Source organism: Sphaeramia orbicularis, chromosome 1, assembly GCF_902148855.1.
Source record: "Sphaeramia orbicularis chromosome 1, fSphaOr1.1, whole genome shotgun sequence".
Taxonomy (NCBI): domain Eukaryota; kingdom Metazoa; phylum Chordata; class Actinopteri; order Kurtiformes; family Apogonidae; genus Sphaeramia; species Sphaeramia orbicularis.
Window position 1 is genome coordinate 23403014 of NC_043957.1, and position 17643 is coordinate 23420656.

At 36.0% G+C, this 17643-nt stretch overlaps 1 protein-coding gene across 4 annotated transcripts in view; it reads right to left on the reverse strand.

Annotated features, from left to right (window-relative positions):
* The window catches only part of trim2a (tripartite motif containing 2a), a 63755-nt gene that overhangs the window by 33429 nt on the left and 12683 nt on the right, over window positions 1-17643 (reverse strand). Inside the window, exons 1-2 of one of the 4 annotated variants that reach the window (XM_030130861.1) lie at window positions 775-1160; window positions 408-639 (exon numbers count right to left, since the gene is read on the reverse strand). The exons of 1 other annotated variant lie outside the window; for it this stretch is intronic. The gene's annotated coding sequence lies outside the window, so the exon portion shown is untranslated. Of the gene's footprint in view, window positions 1-407; window positions 640-774; window positions 1161-15231; window positions 15396-17643 lie in introns of those variants that run through there. 2 more of the 4 variants (XM_030130845.1, XM_030130835.1) reach the window with 2 other exon arrangements.

The window sequence follows — 17643 nt, forward strand, 5'->3', positions numbered from 1 at the left end:
ATTAATATTAATTACTGTGTAAATATGAAATCCATTACTAGACATTAAGACAAAGACTTGATTAACAATTAATTAACTCTTAGTTAAAGCTTAGTCCTGCTTTAACTAATGTTAGTTAATGTACTTACATTGTAAAGTTATGGTTATTCATATCCTTTTTGTTAATTCGACAATTTCAAGTAAGAGCATCTGCATAAAAAATAAGATGTTATAGATGTAAACATGCCAGATTTCAGCAAAGTTGCTCATTTACATCACTTGGCATCACAAAAAATAAAAAAGCAAACACAATACCTAATGCATACAGGTTTGACTGACAACATAATACACATAATGAAATCAAGCACACACACACACACACACGCACACGCACACTAAAGCTCTCAGCCCATGTGTCGAAAACTTACCAGATTAAACAGCTCAACCAAGCATCACATATGGCAGCGATTATAAAAATATCTGCCTAAATCCTACACAGAGCCACAGCCGGACGACAGGACCGCTCTGTGCTGACGGTGCACAAGGTCGCAGCAGCCATACAAACACTCCACTCTTACATAATCATCTACACCAGCTAAGCGGAATAATTCCTGTTGGATTGAGCTGTCATCTAATACGCAGCAGGGAGGGTCAGCCTTACTGCTGGAAGAAAAGGAATTTTACCTTTTGACGTAATCAGAGAACATGATGCATTTACTGGCAGAACGAGAGCTGAAGACAACAGCAGCTATTTGTAAAGACAGTGGAAGAAGCATACGATGAATTGCCACTTACAGATCTGCACCTATGGACTGATCAACAGGCGTCATCCACTCCAGGACACAGACAAACACACAAGCTCCATGTGAGTGAAACAGGAGGAATCTTTGCAGTAAAATCCCTCTAAATCATGACAGAGATCTGACATTGACTGATGCTTCCTTCAAGGCAGCGGGAACGCGTCAAACAGGAGGCGACAGCATGTGACAGCTCCTCTGCATGTGTGTGTCTGTGTTCACCAAGCTGAGGAGGGGCGATTCAGACAGATTGTGTTTCAGTTTTTACATCATCTCTTTTTCCTCCTCCCATCACTTCCTCCTCCTCCTCCTCCTCCTCCTCCTCCTCTCGTCACTTGCATTATTTGCTCACTCTGTCTCATCCATTCATCTCCCTCCTACCCTCCTCCGTTCCCGTCTGAAGTAAAATGCTGGCTCACTGCGGTGCACTGAGCGTGTGCAGCATCAGGAGCATGTGAACGAGTTATTGGCTGACGGCGGAGGATCTAACAAATGGAAAAAAAGGGGACAGCGCTTATGGGTCCCTTTTACAGCCAATAGAGATGAAGCCAAACAGATCTTTAAGAGTGAAAATGTGTGAGGGTGTGTTCATTGCTGCTGACTCACTGTACATGCAGAGACTGCAAAAACTGGAGGAAAAAAAAAAAAAAACAAAACAGCCAAAATGTACAGTAGATAGAAGAATAATGACATCCAAGCAAAAGGGAATATGATCTGTTCGTGCATGCAAGCAATCCTTCATATGCCAACCAACAAAACCAGGTGTCCATCACTTTAGGCAATATTGATTTGACTTAAACTCATTTCCTGGATATTTTAAACTTTAACTATAACATGCCTGAACCTACACTGTAAAAAGAGTCCTACTGCAAAGAAACAGCATTAAATATAAGCAAATTGTCTTGTATTAACCCTTAGAGACATACAACTATTTTTGTGGTGACTTCTAAATGAATTCTTCTGGACATTCAACCCATCAGCGAAAATCTGCATTTTTTCACATAACTCTAAAAAGTCAGCTTTACATTAAAAACTAGAAGCACTCGGAGAGCGCAGACCTCCGCCAAGGCTGATCAGTGGCCCCCCCGTGGGCCCCCCCACCCCCGATCACCACCAAAATTTAATAATTTCTTCCTTATCCCATTTCCAACAAACCCTGAAAATTTCATCCGAATCTGTCCTTAACTTTTTGAGTTATGTTGCACACTAACAGACAGACAAACAAACAAACAAACCCTGGCAAAAACATAACCTCCTTGGCGGAGGTAAAAATTAGGCCTGTTTTCAGCTTTGTGTTGATGGATTTTCCAGTAAATCCAAGAGGGTTTTAAAGGAGTGACATTTTGCTTTTTTAAATGGAATTATGCAACTATTATGTATATGTATATACATATATATGTGACTATTGTACATTTCAGAATTGTATTTATTTTTCTGCTCAATGTTCATTTTTGCATTGTTTTTATACTGTATACTATATTGCAGTGTTTTTCAACCTTGGGGTCGGGACCCCATGTGGGGTCGCCTGGAATTCATATGGGGTCGCCTGAAATTTCTAGTAATTGATAAAAATAAAAACGTACTAATAAAAAATATATGGTGACTTGAGAGAGACAATCACAAAATATAAAAGACATGACAAACTGTGAAGCTGAAACTGAAGCACTGTGGTTCTGTTTATCTTTCAAATGTTCATTGTGGCTGGTTTCAGATGCTGCAGCTCTTTCATAATTCATAGTTTGAGTTCTTGTTTGTTCAGTATTAATTGTCAGCCTTGTAAATCCAAGCTGGACTGACTGTACATATCCTGACCAAGGAAAATAAAATCCTCACTTTGTGCAGTAATCTACACCTGGCTTTTCTGCCTCCGTCCACAATAATATACATTATATAGACTAAATGTCGTCTAAAATTAACGTTAATTTGCAACACAGTATAGCAAACTATTTTAGTTTTAGCACAAAAACAAAAAAAAAAGTCTCTGTTTTAAATGTCTGGGGTCGGCAGAAATTTGTGATGTTAAAATGGGGTCATAAGCCAAAAAAGGTTGGGAACCACTGCTATATTGTTTTACACAGTTTGTTTTTATAGCTGTTCTTTTCTTTCTCACTGCACTTTTTCTGTTTTAAAGGAGTGATATTTTGTTTTTTTAAATGGAATTATGTATTTTAAAACATTTCTCTGTGGTCTACATAAACTGTAAATGCCCTGCTTGGGTCTGAATTCTTCATTAATTCAACTCCACAGGTCCATCTTCAACCCTATTTCTGAGTAATGACACCAGAAAGGTCGTTTTGAGCGCTGGCCCTTTAAATGCAAATGAGCCACTTCATGCACCACCCCCTAAATGTTGTGATGTAACTAGTTAGAGATGTAGCAAATTAAGGAACGACTAAAAAAGCACTCTGAGAGCACAGACCTCCGCCAAGGCAGATTCCACCCCCATCCCCAAAATCACCACCAACATTCAATCATTTGTTCCTTGTGCCAGTATCAACATTTCCTGAAAATTTCGTCAAAATCCATATATAACTTTTTGAGTTATCTTGCTAACAGACAAACCCAGATGAAAACATGACCTCCAAATAATTAAAACAGGTTGTAGAAATCGACTTGATTTTTGCCAAAATGAATAGAAACATAGCTTTGCAGCACCTGGAGGGTTCAAATTCAAACTTTTTGAACTATGAGGGTCCAAATACATAAATAAATGAACCAAAGACTAATAAAAGTGGGTTTAGCAAAATATGACCCCTTTAAAGAGTTCATTTAGCTTAAGAACGAGAATATTCAAGTCAACCCAAGGGAAGAGTTTGCAATCAGAGGAACGAAAAGTAAGTAATGGTGTCAGAGAAATGGAGGGGTTTAAAAAGTACAATATGTGCCATGACCTAAAGGACATTCCACTGCTGTCTACATGTTAATGCTGGTTACACACAACTGACCGCTTCACTGTTACATTAGTCTTTTACCCAAAGTCCCAGAGGTTTCTGTGTGTCTGACTGAGCTCATCCACTTTGGCACAGACTCAGATGACATCAGTGGAACAGCCATGGAACTGCCAAACATGTCACAGTGTACTGAAGGCTGTGAAAACCAATATATTATGAAACACTGGCAGAAGCTCTACAGAGGGCCGCCTTTATGATGCTTTTTTTTTTGTTTGAGTCATTGATAGCAGCAGATTCTCAACAAATACAAACACATAAAGTCTTTCAGGACTCCAAGCATCACTCATCATCAACTTTTCTCAAGTAAAAGGAGTGGACGTGGATCTCAAAAGACTTTTGATGAATACCAACATGATCAGAATGTGCTCTAAGGTCACATTTAAAGTACATTTTCTATATTAAACAAGATTTAGAATGCAGAATGGGTTATTATTCTGTTTAAATTAGCTGAGCCTCTGAATAACTACTTAGCTAACATGAACACCACAGGTGGGGTATGAGATCTTAGAAAAACAGTTTGAACAAGCTACATTTTGAAAATACTCAATTCAAAAGTCCAAACCCCTTTCCTCAGACATGCCCCTGAAGCCATGCCTCCAGAGCACCTAATATCATCCTTAGACCCAGCCATGTATCTTTGTCCTCTGTAGGGGACAGAAATTTCACAGTTTTATTTAAGATAAAAATAAAAATAAAAATAAAAATAAAAATAAAATAAGCTGTCAAGGGCATTTCGTAAAAAAAAATCCAATCAAATCAAATCTGAAAAAACTCTTTTAATGTGCTATTTTTAAATCAAGGCTATTAGTTAATGTAAAAAAAAAAAAAAAAAAACTTTTATTTTCCTGGGTCTTAAAAAACCACAGAACTTTTATTTTCCTGGGTCTTAAAAAAACATCAAAACTTTTATTTTCCTGGGTCTCAGGAGGATATAGCTAATATAGCCAAGCTCTGGCTCTGGCTTCGTTCCCTGAACAAGTGCTCCAAACCTCTGAGAACGCGCAATTCATGTATGAAGACGGGTACGCACAGAGGGGGAGGGACAAATGACAGCTGAGTTTGAGTGACATATCAATCGTTCAATCATTTTGATTGGGTGCTTGAAATGATTGGATGGTGTTTTTTCAGTCCTGTCCGTTCCACAGGTGACTAAAGTTTTGTATTTTTGTGCTAGAGCATTGAATTAATTGGTTGCAATTGGGGTGTGAAGGGGATTTTAAGCAATAGAGTAAAAAAATGCTCCAGGAAAATGCACCCGACCTTTTTTTTTTTTTGTTAACTTTTTTTTATTGGAAGTAATTTCATAGGTATGCAATGTGACAAAAAGGTCTTAAATTCTTTCATTTTTCTTTTTGTCCCTCCCACAATCCCACCCTACCCAAAAGAAGACAATCCTTAATGTAAATCCAATATTAACAAGCAATCAGTACAGAATAAATATGACAATTGTCTAATTAACAAAAAACCAAAAAACAAAAAAAAAGTAGCTAGAATGAAACAAAAACAAACAGACAAAAAACAAATGGGGTGTGAAGTGGATTTTAAGCAATATATTAAAACATGCTCCAGGAAAACAACTCGCACCCCACCTTTAACAACACACTGAATCAGTTTCCACAGCTTCAACTCAGATTCAATGCTCTAACAACAATGGATTCAGAGGTTTTACATTTGAATAATGCAAACTCAGTTCATGCAGTCACACCCTTACTTCTATTACATTCAACTAATTTCTTCAGGGTGTTCTGCTTTTTAATTCTACAGACCAAACTAAATGGAAAGGCTTTGGTCTAATGCTGAAAAAATGGATAAGAGAGTGTAGTCGCTTTTCCATTGACCTTCGAATTGTGCAAATATGCGCATAAAAATTTACCTAATGGAAAAACGACAATTTCGCTAAAAGTCTCATTTTTCGATTAAAAGTTTTTGCGCTGGCAAGAGGTGGTTTTTTGGGCGTAGCGCAAATGGTATATCACGCAAAACTGCAATGGAAAGACGTTTTTTCACAACTAGAGTCAGGTGAATGAAAAAAGGGATGTTAACGGACATTACAACAAGTGAAGAAGAAGAAGAAGAAACATGTCGCAGTATGTGTGGAAACACCAGGAAACCCAATCATTTTTAATTTAGTACGAAATAGAGGGACAATATGTAATAATAATAAATATATCTGTAAATCAACCCAATATTTACATTCATTGGCATGTTTATGGAATTACTTCTCGTGTCATCTTATGATAATAAATAAACAAATCATTGCATTTGTGATTTAATGGAAAAAACGACATTACGCACTTTTGTTTTTTCGACATTTAGTAAATATCGGTAAAGTTTTGCGCAGATGTCCAATGGAAAAGCCACTAAAACTCCAAAACTCCATTAAGCTGTTACCAGTATTTAGTCAAGTCAATGATGGATGGTTGTTTTTCTTTATGGTGAATGTACTTACTTACTTACTTACAATATAATATAATTTATCGTGTCTTCATCAGGTACAAATAAATAATTAAATGACAGTAAGGGGAAAGATTACCAGAATATCTTGAGATATTAATTTCATTAACCATAGAGAGATTTGATTTTCATTTCAATCTGCACGTCAGACTCTTCAGTTAAGCATGAATGTATCCGATCACATTTCCTGACATTATTATTTGGTTCTTTGATGGTCTGTTTAAAGACAAACAGTACAGATGTATATCGTAGCTTAGGGGCACATTTACACAAGAGTAAACAAGTCACTTAACCTGTTTTTGTTGCTTTACCGACACACCCATATCATCACCTTACACACATTAAAACACTTCAAAGAGCCAGAAAACTGAAAAAAACTGCTCAGCCTAAAACAGCATTTCCATCTCATTTAGCTGCTGTAATGAACAAATGAAAACACTCTGCTATGTGAACCAATCCTCCAGTAACCAGACAGTATCAACCGGTGTTAAAACGTAAACTGCTGGAGGTTTGAACCCGCTCATTTCCACTCACCAAGAGCAAGAGGAAGCTGTTTTCATGTCGTCTTTGAAGTCCTTTTTTTTTTTTAGTTTTACGGCGACATCATGTTGAGTATTCTGGATTTCCCTCTGGAGTCTGTCCCGCCAACCTCTGTTCTTTCCAGAGCACTGACCTCAGCTGTTTTAACCATCTCCCTGTTTCTAAACACACAACATGCCATGTCACCCTGCACAATAATCACACACTGTCCACACAGCAGGTAAACAGGCAGGTGAGGACAAACAGGTGGTTGTGTATCTGCCGGTTAAAGCGTCATGAGGGGTTTTTGTTCATCACTGTAGTGTCCTGGTTGGTTTTTCTTTCACTTCACCTGCATATTATTGGAGGTTTTATGATGTAAAACTAATTATTACCTACTTATGTGGTTTGTCAGGTCAGAAGTACAATAGTCCAGTCGTGTTGCACATAATGTTTACTGCGTGTAAAGACAGAGACACTTTATCGCTGCTTATTTCATGTCACCACTTTACTTCACATTAGCAGTTTGACTATGGTTTATTACTGCATAAAAACCTTCAATTATTTTAAGAACACTTATATACACAGCATATGCAAAGAAAAGAGAGATACTTTACCAAATACTACAACAAAAATGATTTCAATGTGTTTGAAAAGCTTAAAAGTTCATTGACGTGATGCCAAATTGTACAAGAACAAGCTACCACCTGCGTTTAAAGTCATATATTAGCCACCAAATACAGTCCTACCTGGAAATGAGGAATAAAAATAACTATCCGATGTGCTTCACAGTCCGCCTCTGAACCTTTCTGCCTGCGTTCACAGTTGTTTTCTTTGTCAGAGTTAAAAGAGGAGGTTGTTTCATGTGTGTTTATACATTAACAAATGATGATGTAAAATGTGTGGACATGTGATGTTCCTCAGCTTAAGGTGTTTCTGTTAAGTTATAAAGAGCTCTATAAAGACGTAAAGGTCATGTTTTTTTTTTCTACTTTGTAAAGTTAATTGTGTTCCGTATTGTGATTTACTGCTATACAAGTAAAACTGAATTGAACTAAATCAGTTTCAAGCGCTATTTAATTCTGGCACTGCAACTACAATAACAAAAAGATTATTAAGTATTATTATCAGGGTTTACTGAAATGGATTAATCATATTATTATATTTAAAAATTTGTCTTTGTGATATTTTAGTTTAACCCCTTATCAATACCATAGATCAAGTCCAACAGTGCATATCTTTACATTTTTACAGGCTGTAGTGTCTTTTTTTTTTTTTTTTTTTTTTTTGAGCATTTTAATTTGCCATATATCAGTACAGTCCATACTAAGTAAATACATTGCTCAAAAATGCAATAAATCACAAAAAAAAGAAAATTGGTCTTTTGAATATTTTTTTTGACAAATCAGTCATAGTTTTTATCCCTTAAAATGGTAAATGTAAAGAAGATACACAAAATCCTTTCAAACCACAGAAAACTCTACGTAACTACATTTTTGAGAAACAGTCATTAAAAAAAAGAAAAGGCACATTGTTTATATTTTGGATTCATTCAACACATTCATCCATAAAAAGTGCAACTGCAAGCCAAGACAAGTGAAAAACTACAACTCCTGGGGAAAATGACCTCACTTCCTGTTGTAGCAGGTAAAAACATAAAGGATTTTCTTTCCGATCCAATACCGAGTAAAATTCAGGCTTGTATCGGTGATACCGATCCGATACCAATACTTTGTACAAATACACTTAATGTCTGGAAAATCTAAAAAAAAAAAAAAAAAAATTGTGTATTTCAAATCTTAACTTCATAAAGAATACAAGACATGAGAGTAATTATCGTTTAATTATTAAGAACTATTATAAAAATGAAAACTTGCATTTTAATTCATGTTAAATGAACGTGTTAAGATGAAACATGAAAATATTAAACATGCAGCTTCAACAAAAGCATCCAACATCAACACTTTACCTCACTCACAAGTTTTTGTTAAGGAACAATAACATATTTACTGTTTTCCCTTTAGTCTGTTCCATTTTTTGCTCAGTACAGACTGAGTCAGAGTTGACTGACTGAGAAGTGTTACATAGTACACACTTATCCAGGCGGAAGAAGAAGTAGTTCCCACCAATAGTGTATCATTTGGACAAGATCCCAAAAGTTTAGTTACTTTCCACTGTGTTCCTGACATGACACTGTGTTCCTCAAATGACCAAAGTATTAAAAGTATCGACATTTTGATTTATGAATCTATTCTAGAGGGTAAAGATCTGGTTTTGGAGATATCGATATTTTAATATCAATCTGCACATCAGTATTCAGAATGTGATTATGTAAATTCTAGTGTATGAAGTGCTGTGAACACCAGATCAGATCTATAAACCACCTGCGGTCTGGATTATACTATTTTTATTGTGTGTGGTTTTTGCTGGATATCTGCAAACCCATAAGTGGAAGGAAACAGCGCTCTGGGACATGTTGAACATGGAAAACAGAAGTGGAATGCCTCCGATTTCATGTGTTAGGGTTTGAATGATTGTTGGAGTGGAAGTGAAAGTGAAACTGACAGGCTTTACTATTCCTCTAACTCTCCGGCAGCACAGATACACAGGAGCAATGAGTGACAGAATCTCTGCGCAGCAAAAAAGTTAATACATCAGTTACAAATTGACCGATGTTGATTAATTGGTGATACACTATATTCAGCCCAATTAATCTATTAATCAGTCGGGCTCTAGTCCACAACAATTATGCTTTCATGGGGCCCATGTTTGGCAGCAGTGCCCCTGATCTCAACCTTTCAAATTACCCCTTAAAATCCTTTCAGCACCTAAAGTGTGTTGCCCTGATTCATGACCCTGTATTCACTAGGGGTGTGTATTGGCAAGAATCTGGTGATACGATACAAATCACAATACTTGGATCACGATACAATATATCATGATATATCAAGATACTGTTATTAGTATTAGTATAGTATTAGTTATTAGTATTACTGATACTGTTTATATTCTCATACATGATATTGTTTTATCTCACTCCTTTATTTTTGCATTGATTTGACAGCATCATGTTACGTTATCCCTGCCCTCTTTATTCCGATTCACTTAATTTATTCGAAGTGTCATGTTTCTGCATTGTTGTACACATCTCTCCAATTGTGTTGCTTCTGTTTTAGTCTTTTTACTTACATCTTGTATCCTGCTGTTGTGCACTTTACATGTCTGTCAAAAGCACTTTGTAAACTTTCTTTTTAAAAGGTGCTATATAAATAAAGCTATTATTATTATTATTATTATTGTTAAAAAGGCAATTTTTTTTGTTTCTTTTTTTTTTTTTTAAGATTTTTTCCTAGAAGAATTGAATTACACCAGAAATATGCACAAATACTAAACATATTTTTATTTGATCAGAACAGAATCTAATGCTAGAATCACAAAATTTTCCTGTGTTAAAACTTAAATTATGTTTTACAGACATTACAATTTAAGATCCTGCTCAAATATTCATACTATATTAGTTCATAACGAACATCATAACATTATTTTTGTGCAATCCCAACAAAGGAACAAACATCTGCCTCTCAGACAGTAAAAAGTGCCTTTAGGATACTTCAAATAACCATTATTTAATAAAAGTGTTAAATAATGATAAATAAAATATAAACAAAAAAGAAAAACTAAAATGAACCTCTGCAATATCTGCATTTGAATAAATATCTAAAAATATTGATACAGTACTTTTTAATATCGATAAAGTATCGTGAAATTAAATATTGCAATATCTTCCAGAACCAATATTTTCTCACACCCCTAATATTCACATCATTTTATTAGAGCTGCAACAACAAATTGTAGTTTTCTTCTCAGGTTGCTAATCAATTTGTCTTTGTCATTGCCTCTTATTAAACCCACTACTGTCTCATTACTGTGGAACATCTCCAGGAAGCTGCTGCAAAATAATTCAACTGTAACTTGATGTAATCTTTACAGTATGTGACTAAATGTTTCTGTTTCTGTAAAATCTGGGGTTTTACATGCCTCCACTGCTGCAGGGGTGACACTAACCCCACCCTTGAATTACAGGAACACTCCATGCTAATCTACAGCATCCACTGGGGGCAGGATGATGAGAGATTACAGCCGCAGATCACGCCTTCAGCCTGAACATAACCTCATCCGACTACATGTCACCCCCTCCCCCACTGGAACAGCCAGACACCAGCAGCATCTCTGAAAACCATGGACAAATGTGGTGTGTTTGTTTACGTTACATTTCATTACACCACTTGCAATGGTTTTTTAAGATAATCTGTAAAACGGTTGACTTTGATAATGTAATAATATGACATCTGCTGTACTATCACGTATACAGATGATGAAAAACCTTCATCTGATCACGATGAATAAGTTGGACTGTATTTTCACGCTTCAGAGAACTCAGCTGTACTCAAACTGTAAAAGGAAACCCCCGTCGTTTGGTTTCATATCAGTCAAACGGTGCATTCTGCAGACACAAGATAAGGCCGTGCTGTGTCTGAGAACATATCAACTACTGACCTCAAATTAAGGAGTACAGACATGCTAACGTAAGGCTATTGGAAAGTGTCCAGGATGCACATCTGTCACCCAGAATTTAGTGAAGCAAAAACAATGTGTTCAGACAAAAGGACATTTATAGTGAAGCTGTTACAGGAGATAACGGTTTACTTTAAATGATTCAACTGGGCTGTTTAGATAGTACCACTGGCAGTAATATGACAGGAGCATGTACAGGGGGCTTGTTCTATATACAAATAAAATTCCAGACTTTTTCAAAACTGCTATTTTTTTCCCCCAAGACCTTGACTTCATGTGCTTTTATACTTGTGTGCCTACTTTTCTGGTTGAGATTGTACCTGTTGTGTGTAGTAGAAAAGTTAATTTTAATAAATGTATGAATAAATGAATGAATGAATGAATGAATGAATGCATAATTTGCAGTAAATCATCTTTTACTGACAGAAACATTTTCAAAACATATGAAAAATCATTAAAAGTGCACGGATATCACACGAACAAGTGTCACTAGAATCATTCCAGTACCGACCGGTTTGTGAAATCATAGAGGTGTGTTGTCTTACAAGATTATGTGCCTTTGAACATAGTCTAAAATTTGAGTATGAGAGAAACTTTTTTTCCATATTTTATTAAGTCTTTCACACAAAATTCCAGACTTTTTAACACTTTCAAGACCTGCACAAGCCCCCAATGAACCTTTTCCATTTACAGTATTATACTGTTAGACATTTATTTTGTCATTTAATTTAACCAAACCTTGTACTAGACAATATTTAGCTAACAGCACAATTCAGTATGTACAGTACAGTGAAGTTTATGTTGAAGTCTATTTTGTGCTGTGAATATTTCTGTTTGTTTGTTTGTTGCTACAGTCAGTCTCTAAGCTAATGACTTGGTGTTAGTTGCCTAAATTCATGATAACATCTTGGACACTGATTTCTATCTAAGTTTATTTTTCCTTGAACTGAATGTTACTGTATCATTCCGATGCAAGAGCTACTTTTCTGCCATTACGGATTCAAAGTGGTTCTGAAAAAAACATTGCAATTTCACCTATTTCCTCTTTTTTCCATACTTTTTAATACGCTTTGCTAATTATCAAGCAACTTACATTGTTTCACCTCTTTGATTCTATAATCCTTATATTTACCCTGAGTTATTTAACACCTCTCTTCTGCTCCTCTACAGCAGGATCATTGTGTAATAGTAGCTACCATAAGCTTATAAATGGAGTTTGCTAACTGGGACCAACGACGTACACCACACAGACTGCAACACAACTTCACAGATAGCAAAATCATTATGGCTTGAATCTGGCCCAAAACTAGCATGCCATTTGGCAAAGTTCTGGGCGGATGTAAAATAGGCAAGCCAAAATCAAACCAGAAGGAAACCAAAATTCACCCAAAACTAATTGCGGACTTCTAAAATATAGCCTTAATTGTCCCAGAAAAGCCCCAAATCCCCATAATCCAGCCAAAAAGTAGCCAAAACATGCCATACCATCCCTATACTTGATTCTGCTCTTTTACCAGTCTTTTGGTTAACCAGACATATGCCAGAACTCAGCCATATATTGCTGGTGCCTCCATATCTATTATGGATAACCTTTGTCATACCACAGTTGAGCCTAAAGGTTTTCATAATGCCAAAGGAAGCTAAAAATGCCAAATGTATGCCATAATACTGCCAAAATATTTGCTATCTGGGATAACATAAACACTCATGCAACTTGTGAAAGGTCATGTATAGAACTTTAGGTATTTGCACAGTATCTTAGCCTATGATTAGCTTTATTGGAGGCAGTTGTAGTGCATTATATTATTGACTACTGAACCAGATTTCACCAAACTTAAAGTTCAGAAACACATTCAGCTAACATTTATTAGATGAATGTCAGCTAGGCCTTGGGACTACAGATGGAAATTAGCAGCTGCAGTTGTTGTAGATATTCATTAATATGCACTGTCCCTGATAGATAAATAAATAAATAAATAAATAAATAAATAAATAAATAAATAAATAAATAAATACAACCATTCATTGAGGTCTAATATCCAATATTATTGATCTTGTTAACTTACTTTAGTTTTTACTTTCCGTTACCTTAACATACCTGTAAACTGTCATCAAGTCTCTTACATCATTGCCAACATTAATGGTTCAAAATGTGAAATTTGTGGTTGTAGCTTATATCATTGGTTGACTTGTGCTGAGAGCTGTTCATTCAGAAATTTATTATCAACTCAATTTTACAGTAGCTGGTATTGCACATTGTGACTGCTGTAGAGGAGCAGAAGGGAGGCAGTGAAGAATCAAGGGCAAACATCAGTATTTTTGGAGAAAAAACACCTAAATTCTCTATATAGGAGTCAAGGCTTTTATAATGGATGTAGAAAACAAAAGATCAAGTTCCAGCACTGTATATAGTTCAACATAATCTTCAGATAAGTATACCACCCTGCACAAATTACCATATTGAACCTATAAGCAATTTTGATGTTTTCTGTCCCATTTTACTCTCCTAGCAACATGGGTTACCTTCACATGTGCAGTCACCTGAAAACCTACACAAAAATATCAAGTAAACAGTGACTAGGATTTACAGCGCTAACAAATCCCACTCTTATCACGCATATAAGGCAGTGTGTTTTTCAACCTTGGGACCATGTGGGGTCGCCTGGAATTCAAATGAGGTTGTCTGAAATTTCTAGTAATTGATAAAAAAAAAAAAAAAAAACAAACACTACAAAACAAAATGAAAAACGTACTAATAGAACTATATAGTGAGTCGAGAGAGACAATCCCAATACATAAAAGAGATGACAAACTGTGAAGCTGAAACTGAAGCACTGTGGTACTGTTTATCTGTCAAATGTTCATTGTGGTCAGTTTCAGATGCTGCAGCTCTTTCATAATTCATAGTTTGAGTTCTTGTTTGTTCAGTATTAATTGTCAGCCTTGTAAATCCAAGCTGGACTGACTGTTCATATCTTAACCAAAGAAAATCAAATTCTCACTTTGTGCAATAATCTACATCTGGCTTTTCTGCCTCCGTCCATAATAATATACATTATATAGGCTAAATGTCATCTAAAATTAAGATTTATTTGCAACATAGTGTAGCAAACTATTACATGATTAAAAACAAATTAATTTTAGCAAAAAATGTCTCAGTTTTGAATGTTTGGGGTCGCCAGAAATGTGATGTTAAAATGGGGTCATGAGCCAAAAAAGGTTGGAAACCACTGAACTAAGGACAAAGTGTTGCACAAACTACTTCAGAGGAACAAGCAGCATCACAACACATGAGCTTAACACCCAAAGTTTTTATGACTGACAGTCTTCAGTCACATAGATACTTATTATCTAGGGTTTTCACCATGAAACGTCTTTTTGATAAATTTCAGCACAATGTTAGCTTGAATAACTTCTATACGATCATAGATAATACATCAAATATACACTGTACACTATCAAATATGCCAAATAACATAAACTTTCATATACTTTTTCTGCAGCACAGGTAAAAAACTTGTCATACTTTCCTTTCTCCTAAAACATACACACAGTACTGGGAGTATTTTGCTCATTGCACCTGCTGTTGTCTCCAGACAGATAAGCTATGAGCAGAGAACATGAAAAACAGCAAAAGGAAATGAGACCTAAGTTCCATAAACATTCTCTTGTGAGTGAAAAATGGAGCTCAAAACACTGCATTCCCCCATGTGTAACTGTAGCACCAACCTGTATTTCTACTCTTCACTAGGGCTCCAGGTAAATAATAATTACAGAAGTCAAACAGACCTGCAGACACACTGACAAAGGTTGATCAGAATGAACCCTGCATCCTGAAACTTCAAGCAAAAGCCACCATTTTTCCATAAATCCTTCTTATTTTTCCCTCCTCCTGTCAGTTTTCCATCTATTACTCACTCTTTCCTCTCTTCATCTCCATCTTTACACAAACTTACTTTAACTCCATGGCTGCCCTGCTCTTTTCTCTTCTCAGGAATGAAACCAGCGCTGCTCTCTGTCACCTAATCCTTCTCATCTGTGATGTGGTGTGTTCAGTGGTTCAGAGAAGGGAACGCATGTGAGAGGCCTGAGCTCTTACAATAATCCAAACAGACTGACAGGGAGCCACTGGGTTAGTGAAGACAAGGGGGAGGGGCCTGTGGGGCTGTAGACGGAAAGCAAACAACCAATCAGAGGCTGTAGTGGAGCCGAGGGGGGTTGGGCTTAGAGTTGCCTCTGCTGGTCTTTAACCTCAGTGAGGACGGAGAGTCCCAGAGGCTGGAGTAGAACAGAGGAGAAACAGATAAGAAACGACGGAGGAAGGAAGAAGAAGAGGAAGAGAAACCAACAGGAGTCAAAGTACACCATTAGTCTAATCTGGAAACAGTTTGTGCATCATAAAACTACAGACTGTTTTCATGTTTTTCTCTACAAATTATTCCTGACAACCTAATGAATGCAACTTACAAACATCCATGCATACGCTGATTATGATCCAACAAAAGTAAAAAAAAAAAATGATGCCAGGTTTTACTGACATTTACCTACATAGCATTAGTTTTTTCATGTTTCATGTACGTTTTTGTTTATCTATTTCTGGTGTCAAGTTATGGAACAATCTAAGTGAGGACCTCAAGCAAAGTCCAAATATTTACCAGTTTAAGAAAATGTACAAAAATATTTTGTTTAGCAGTTACAATTGATAATTGATAATTATCATTACTGACTATTGTCATTTACTCATTGATATGGTGTAGGGATTAGAGGCAGAGAAGCCTATGGGAATGTACATGTGTATGTATGTATCAGTGTATATATGTATTTGTACATGTACATGTAAGTGTATGTGCATGGGTAAGCTATGCTTCTTAACACACCTTTTTGAATCTGACTCTTTTTTTCTTTTTTGTGTGTGATTATTTTTTGCTTCCTGGAATTTTCATTTCTATCTTATGTTGTGTGCAAAGAAGTCAATTAGTAGCAATCAGGAAGCTTGTATCATTTCCATATTCAAACTAAATCAATAAAAAGGGCTGATTTTCTACTCTGACTACTCCTGAGAAACCTTGACTTTAAAGGTTTGGAATAGCAGAAGTCACACTTATCGAAACAAGAAGGTCATAGCATACCAGAGAAGGCCAAGATAACAATAACACTCATCTGGATGTTGGCTGCAATGCATACATACACATGATATTTCACAGCAGTCATTCACCTGATAAACAAACGGTCCTGTTTAGACCCAGGTAGACTTCACTAAATTCACTAGTTCAACTAATGAGATCCTTTACTACTGTGAAAATACTAATAGAAAACTTCATTTATTTAGGATCCCCATTAGCTGTGCCATTGCGACTATAGCGGCTATAACAGCCAGGGCCTTTTGTACTGTCTCTCCTCCTCATCCTGTCTGTCTGTTTGTCTAACTGATTGTCTGTCTGTCTGGTAAAAAAACCCATAGGTCCACCCAGGTGCATGCTGGTCTCCCTTAGTGCTGCCTATTTATGCCCAGGTGCCCACGGTCTAAACCAATAAGAAAACACAAAACAAAAAGGTACTAAATACTAAAGAATGAAAGCAAACACCATAAAAATCTAAAAAATATATTCTAAATATTAAATAAACAAAAAGCAAACAAAAAATTAACAATTAGCAAAAAATACTAAATTAGTAAACAAAAAAGTAAATTAACTTTGAACAAAAAACTAAATAGACAAATAGCTCCTACAGCTACAGCTATTCTTCCTGGGGTCCTTACAATAATCTCTACAACTAGTCAGTGCAAATAACATATAATATAATCATGCAAAACAATTTTTCACATGCAACATAACATGGAAGAAAATAAATGACAGACAAAATACAGGCAAGACAGCTCCTTTATGTCAGCATCGGTATAGTCTATACAGTACATATATTCAGTTAGTCCAAGTATCAATCATTTATGGTCAATAGATGTTTCTTGACTAACTTCTTGAATTTCGTTTTACAGTTTTCTTGTGTGATGTGTTCCAGTAGTTTGTTCCATTCTTGCATAGCTCTGCATTTTACCATTTGTTTCATTGTGTTTGTTCTTCATTTGGGTTGTGTAAAATTATCTCTGGTCGCCTGCCTGGTTGTTTAGCTATGTCTGTCTGAACTAAAACAAACATTTTTGTACAAGATGGAAAATGAATTAACACCCAGCAGAACTAAAAGTCTGGAAGTCAAAGCAGTCACTGTGCAGAAACACAGTGGAGTGTCAAACTATTATATTCAATGTTTTTTAATTCATTTTACTGCTGTACATGTTTAAGGTTGAGTTCAGTGGAAAAATTCTATATAATGTAAGTTTAATCTACAGCAATGAATCATATTCTATAAGACCA